Consider the following 6,766-nt stretch of genomic DNA (forward strand, 5'->3'; position numbering starts at 1 on the left):
GTCAGATCTCATTATGGGTGGTTGTGAGCCCACCTAGGCTTGTGGTTGCTGGGATTTGAACTCATGACCTTTGGAAGAGCAGTCGGTGCTCTTACTCGCTGAGCCATCTCACCAACCCACAGGGCTTACTCTGAAGTGCTAAGTCATCTCTCCAGCCATATATGTGTATGCATATGTGTATGTGTATATATATATATATATATAAAATATTTGTGTATATATATTAAAATATGTGTGAATATACATACATAAAATATATGAAAGTAATGTACATATTCATATATATATTCTTTTTTAAAAATAGTGGCCTCTGGCTGTTCTGCAACCTTCTTGCTTCAGTCCTGGGAGGGCATGAGAATACAAGCATGGGTTGGTAAGCCTGGCATAGTATCATAATCTCTCTCTGTCTCTCTGTCTCTCTGTCTCTCTGTCTCTCTGTCTCTCTGTCTCTCTGTCTCTCTGTCTCTCTGTTTTCCTTTCAGACAAGGAGTCATATTGTAGCCCAGGAAACCTGTATTAGCCAAGTCTGGTCTCAAAGTCACAGTAATCCTCCTGCCTCAGCCTCCCAAATGCTGGGATTACAGATGTGAGCCAGCATACCTGGTTTTCAATTTTTGGTTTGTTTTAGTCTATGTGGTCCTGGCTATCCTGGAGGTCGCTACGTGCCTAGGCCATATAAGCAAGGGGCTAGCCTAGCTACTCGGGAGCTGAGCTGGGCACTGGGTGGGGAGTCAGAAGCCCTGCCCTCTCTTTTTTTTCTGGGCCTCGGTTTCCCTCGATGTGCAGAGGGGGGCGCTGGGTCAGCTGATCCCTGAGGGGCTGGCCTCTAGAGACTGTCTATCATGGGGCCTGGCTGAACTCACAGTGCTAAGCAGAAGGAAACCAAAGCAAGGGGGTTGGTGTATCTCTCATTTGTGTATATGGAAGTACTCACCTGACTCATGCTCTCCCACAAAACTCACTTGCCTCCCACCCCAGCTGCCCATACCGCTTCACCCTCTCTTCTTCCCGCAAACTCACTTGCAGCTGAACTCTAGCTCAGGAGCTTGAGAAATTTCCTCCTTCCTCCAGCCCTGTGGCTCTCGGCTCCCATGGGTTTCTTGGACCCAATTCTTGGTCACCAGGGATTCCCTGCCCAGTTTTAATGGCCTCAGCTATACTTCCAGCTCCCTCGTCATCTCTTTCCTCGTCTAGTGCGCCCTCCCCCCGGGCCCCCACCCCTCATTCCACCCCCCACCCCCTCCTTTCTCTTCCCCACAGAGGTATATGCGCTGGTATGTTCGTTCACACATGCTCTCGGGTGCAGGCTGCTCTCTGTCTGCATCCGTTCCTTGGCCCTTCCCCGGTCTCTGTATCCTCTCATTCCTCTCATGCGCTCCTGTTTACATCAGCTGTTCTCCCTCTTTTTGCCCCCCTTTCCGACTCTCTTTCCCTCTCCTTGTGCTAGCTGCTGTTGCTTGTTTTGGTTCTCTGAGTCTCTCTCTGTCTCTCTCTGTCTGTCTCTGTCTCTGTCTGTCTCTGTCTCTCTCTCCTCCCCCACCCACTCGCTCCTCACACCCCCTGGCCCACACACCCCCTGGCCCACACACCCACTCTGCTCCTTGCTTGCTCTGCAGGAAACCTCTGCAGGACTGAAGTCTGGCTGGCTCAGTCAGCTTGGAGGTTCCTGTGGCATCCGTTGGAGGGGCCCCCGGTCACTGTGTTTCCTCCCAGGGGTGACTTGGCAGTGATACGCTCTGTTTCCTCACTTCTGCAATTGCCAGGCCACAACACAGAGGCTCGAGCTGAGGCTTGGACCGGGAGGGACGTGCAGACCTTATGGCTGAGCTCCTATAGGTAAGGAGGGTCCCAACCCTGGCTGGGCAAGCAGAACCCTACCCAGATCTCCTCAGGAGGCCAAAGTCGTTGTTCCCAGGTCATACGGAGGTGGCTGGATTTTAAAGGAACCATTCTGGCATCTTTCTCAGGCCAAGCTTAATATTCAAAAAGAGCCTTTTGCCTGTGTGACAGACCGAACCCAGGAGTATATACGTGCTTGGCCACTAGCCCTCTTCTTATTTTTTATTTGCTTATTGTGTGTATCTGTATATATCACGGTGCACAGGTGTGGGTCAGAGGGCAGCGGGTCCCAGGGATTGACTTCACTTCTCAGACTTAGCAGCAGATCTCTCTACCCACTGAGCTATCTCACCAACCCCAACTTTTATTTTACATCAAGGTCTTACAAACTGCCGAGGCTGACTTTGAACTCACTGTGTAGCACAGACAAGCCTTGGATTATTTTATGTGTATGGGTATTTTACGTGTATGCAAGTATGAATGCTCATTGTGTGCATGCCTGGTGCCTTGGAGTTTAGAAGAGAGGGTCAGATCCCTGGAACTGGAGTTTGAGATGACTGGGAGCCACTGTGTGGATTCTGGGAACAGAACCAGGGTCCTTTCCAAGGGCGGCCAGTGCTCTTAATCCCTGCGCCATACCATCACTCCATCCCCCAATCTTGGTCCTTAATCCTCTCTCAGCCTTCTGAATGGTAGGCATGTCTGGCCTGTGATCAGGTGCTGGGACACTCCAGGGAAACCCCTTTTTTCTGAGAGTGAGCCATAGCAGCCTTAACTCCTGGGAGGCTCTGTCGACGGCAGCTGCTTTAGAGCTTTGTGAGCAGACCACCATTTGTGTTACTCACTGTGTGACTTTGGCGAAGTTATACACCCTCTCTGTGTATAATCAATGTCATCTCCTCAGCAGGCTTATCTGGGAGGGTGACTTAAAGTGTATGGGCTGGAGCTGGGTCCCCGGGACCACACCCACTGCTGCATTTCCCCAGTGGATGGTGATGATAACTGGGTGGGTGGCTAGCACAAAGGACCACAAACAGTTGCCACGTTAAATCTCAGGTGTTGGGGACAGAGGCCAGCGTGGTACTGGCTATCTCTTCTTGGCAGGAAGTCTTGGGGTGAGGCTGACAAGCTAGAACTGCTGGCCAAGGACTTGTGGGATACTGAGGGATAAAGGCCCCCGCAGCTCTCTCCTTGGCAGAGCACCAGGCTGTGCTGCAGATGGTCAGTGACGAAGAGGATGCTGGGGTGGAGAATGGTGACTGCTAGAGAAGAGGGAATCCCTTCCTCTGTGTACCCAGACAGAGAGAAAAGGAGATGACAGGAAGAAGGCTTCACGGGCCTTCAGTTTTACTTATAATCTGCGGCAACCTTGGGCCAATGAGTAGCCTCGCTTTTCTCCTTTTTGGTTTAAAATTCTGACCCTGTAGGTTTGTAGAAAGATGGACTAAGAAGGTGGGGAATGTGCTTTGCTGAGCATAAAACAGTAAGAACAGGAGTGTCACTGTCAATGCGGATACCATAGATGTTATTGCAAATGTCTTCAAGAGGAGCAATTGTTTGTTTATTGTCTCTTCTCCTAGTTAGCAGGGTTTGGCATAAAACCTGCACAGGAATTTGCATTGAGTTGGGAATGGTGGGCACATCTGTGATCCCAGCACTCAGGCAGAGGCAGTAAGATCAGGAGTTCAAGGTTAGCCTTAGCTACATAGCAAGTGGAAGGCTAGCCTGGGCTACATGAGACCTCCATAACACCTCTCAGATAAGTACTAACTAGATGAAAAGATAGTATCATCAAAACTGTATGTGTTTGGGGTGGACACCCACAGGCCAGATTTGTCTCCACCCTAGTCACTTTGGGTCATTCCATCTGATTAGTGAAGGTATGGACAGGGGATTCACAGTCCCTGGCAGTGCTGAGCAAATGTGCCATATGGGCAAGTTTTCCTCCTGATTGTTGAGATGTGATGAGCCTTTGGCTTGGCATCAGTTTTATCTTTTTTTAAAAAAGTATCTATTCGCTGGGCAGTGGTGGTGCATGCCTTTAATCCCAGCACTTGGGAGGCAGAGACAGGTGGATTTTTGAGTTTGAGGCCAGCCTGGTCTAAAGAGTGAGTTCCAGGACAGCCAGGGATACACAGAAAAACCCTGTCTCGGAAAAAACAAACAAACAAACAAAAACAACAACAACAACAACAACAAAAATCCAACAAAAAAGAAAAAACAAACAAAAAAGTATCTATGTATCTATGTATCTATCATCTATGTATCTATATCATCTATCTATCTAATCTCTGTCTGTCTGTCAATCTATCTATCTATCTATCTTACAGTTTCCCTTCCTTCTACTCCTCCCAGTTCCTCCCCATCTGTTTGTCCTTTTATGAGACTCAGAGACATCCCCCACTCTTGGCCTGCAGACAGGTCTTATTGACCCCCTCCTTTTCCATCCCTTAGTGGATGGAGATTTGGGCTCAGGATGGGATGAATGCTGAGCTAGGAGAACAACTGGATGGGACCCAAGGACAAGAGTCTACACTGTTCCCTATATCAGAGGCTAGCTCCCAGCACAGCTGCTCTGAACAGCCACTTAGAATCATGATGAGGTGGGGCTGGTGAGATGGCTCAGCGGTTAAGAGCGCTGACTGCTCTTCTGAAGGTCCTGAGTTCAAATCCCAGCAACCACAAGGTGGCTCACAACCATCTGTAATGAGATCAGACTCCCTCTTCTGGAGTGTCTGAAGACAGCTACAGTGTTCTTACATGTAATAAATAAATAAATCTTTAAAAAAAAAAAAGGCAGTAGTCTCTGAGCATCTACTGTTGTCTGCCTGTTTAAAAAAAAAAAAAGAATCGTGATGAGGGCGGGAGAAACTTTTGTGTGTATTTGTGTGGGGGTGGGTGTTCAGCTCTGTGGGAGTGGGACCTTCCACTAGCTTTGCAGAACATTTGAGCTGCCTGGGTCAGGAAATCCGTCAGTCACTTGTGCAAAGCCCTTTCCAGTTCGTAAAGTCCATCTCATTTTACCAAGTGTGTTACCCTTTTCCAAACACATCGTCTTCCACCTCCTGTGGTCTCACTTCCCTTTCACAACCCTGCGTTGAGGCTAGCACCCCAGTTTTCAGATAAAGATCCTGGGGCTCTGAATTGAGGAGAGATTTTCTCAGGGTGGTGGGTGACACCACTGAGGCTGGAATCATGCTCCCCTGACTCCAGTGAGTATGCTTTCCCTCCTGCCACCCTGGCGGCTTCTTCCCAAAGATACCGTTGGTGGGTTGGTGCGGTGCAGGGCAGATTCGCCAGTTATTAGCAGGAGGAACCTTTCGCGGATGCTGGGAAGGGAGTTAGCTCTCTCAGCGATTGGTACTACTGTTACCAGTCTGAACCTTGAAAGTGCCGGCAGCTTCTTGTCCTGCTGATTGGATAGTGCTTACTTACAAAAAGATTGAAATCCTGATGACCAGGGAGCTCAGACAGCTGGTCTGGACGCCATGTTGGCACTCTAGACAACCTCAGAATCTTTGTGATGACAAAGCCTGTCCGTTGCCATGACTGAGCTGGACCACGCCCAAAACAGAGAAGAGGAAGAGAAGAAAGGATACCAGGGTTCCTGGAAATCTCCTTCCTGGAAGGGTTTGATGACCTCAGATGGACCCCCCTCCCCAATATCTCAGCCCTAGTAAAATTCCAGGCCCTAAGCCTGCTGGGAGAGATAGTCCTGACCATTGCATAAACATCCTTTCTGCTCCTAGAGCAATCTGGTAATTTGTGAATGGTATTGCATGGGGGAAAGAGTCTGTAGATTTGGTAACAATACTCCATAGGAAGATTTTGATTTTATTTATTTATATTTAGGCTTTTATTTAATTGAGATAATATCTTGTGCAATCCAGGCTGGCCATCAGCTTGCTATATAGATTAGGCTGGAACTTGAATTCTTGATCCTCCCACCTAAATGCTAGGATTATAGGCTTTTACCAATACATCTAACCATAGATCGCTCTCACTCTCTCTCACACACACACACACACACACACACACATGCACGCACATGCACACACACAGATACACACACAGATATAGACACACATGTGCGTGCACAGATATACAGATACAGACAGACACACACACACAGAGATACAGACACGCACACACATACACGCACACACATACACACATACAAACATGCACACACACACAGATACAGACACATACATAGTACACATTCATACACACAGACACACACCACACACACATAAAGACATACACATATAGACACGACAGACACACACAGATTCAGATACACACAGACACTCACATACAGACATACACACAACATATACACAGACATGCATACAGAACACACACATGTACACTTACATACTCATACATACATATAGGTACACACATACATATATACACACACACTCACACAACTTCACACACTTTCATATACACAGTCATACTTGAATCAATGTAGGGTCCCCAGCAAAAAGGAAAATTGCTAATTCTGTTCCTAACCCTGCCACTCAGCCCTTAACAAAGATCTCCATTCTTCAATCAGTAACTCATTAGCATAACGCTATGACTGCAGGAAATCTGGTCCAGAGTGGCCATGGATATTTGATCTCCACATCCTGCCTCATTTCTTCTCACATCTGGAGAAATGGCATTGAGAGCACCATGAGGGGATTGTAAGAGGGTCTGGCCACCATGGCTGCCCCAGCCAGGACACGGATGGGAGGCAACAGGGACCCAGAATAGGGGATAACTTGTTCATTTATTGAGCACCTACTATAGGCTCAACACTTTCCTCTTATTTTCCTGTGTGTGTGGGGGGGGGGCATGTGTGTTATACATATGTTGTACACATGACTTTTTCTAAAAATAGAAGAGTTTATTTTAAAATTAACTTTTTTTTTTTTTTTTG

General features: G+C 47.7%; 1 protein-coding gene across 2 annotated transcripts in view; it reads left to right on the forward strand.

Moving 5' to 3' along the window:
- The first annotated feature begins 954 nt into the window (after window positions 1-954).
- Window positions 955-6,766, forward strand: part of Ptafr (platelet activating factor receptor) — a 19,424-nt gene continuing 13,612 nt past the window's right edge. Inside the window, exon 1 of one of the 2 annotated variants that reach the window (XM_031378932.1) lies at window positions 955-1,836. The gene's annotated coding sequence lies outside the window, so the exon portion shown is untranslated. Of the gene's footprint in view, window positions 1,837-4,675; window positions 5,598-6,766 lie in introns of those variants that run through there. The other variant, XM_031378934.1, reaches the window with a different exon arrangement.

Source organism: Mastomys coucha, unplaced genomic scaffold, assembly GCF_008632895.1.
Source record: "Mastomys coucha isolate ucsf_1 unplaced genomic scaffold, UCSF_Mcou_1 pScaffold18, whole genome shotgun sequence".
Lineage (NCBI taxonomy): Eukaryota > Metazoa > Chordata > Mammalia > Rodentia > Muridae > Mastomys > Mastomys coucha.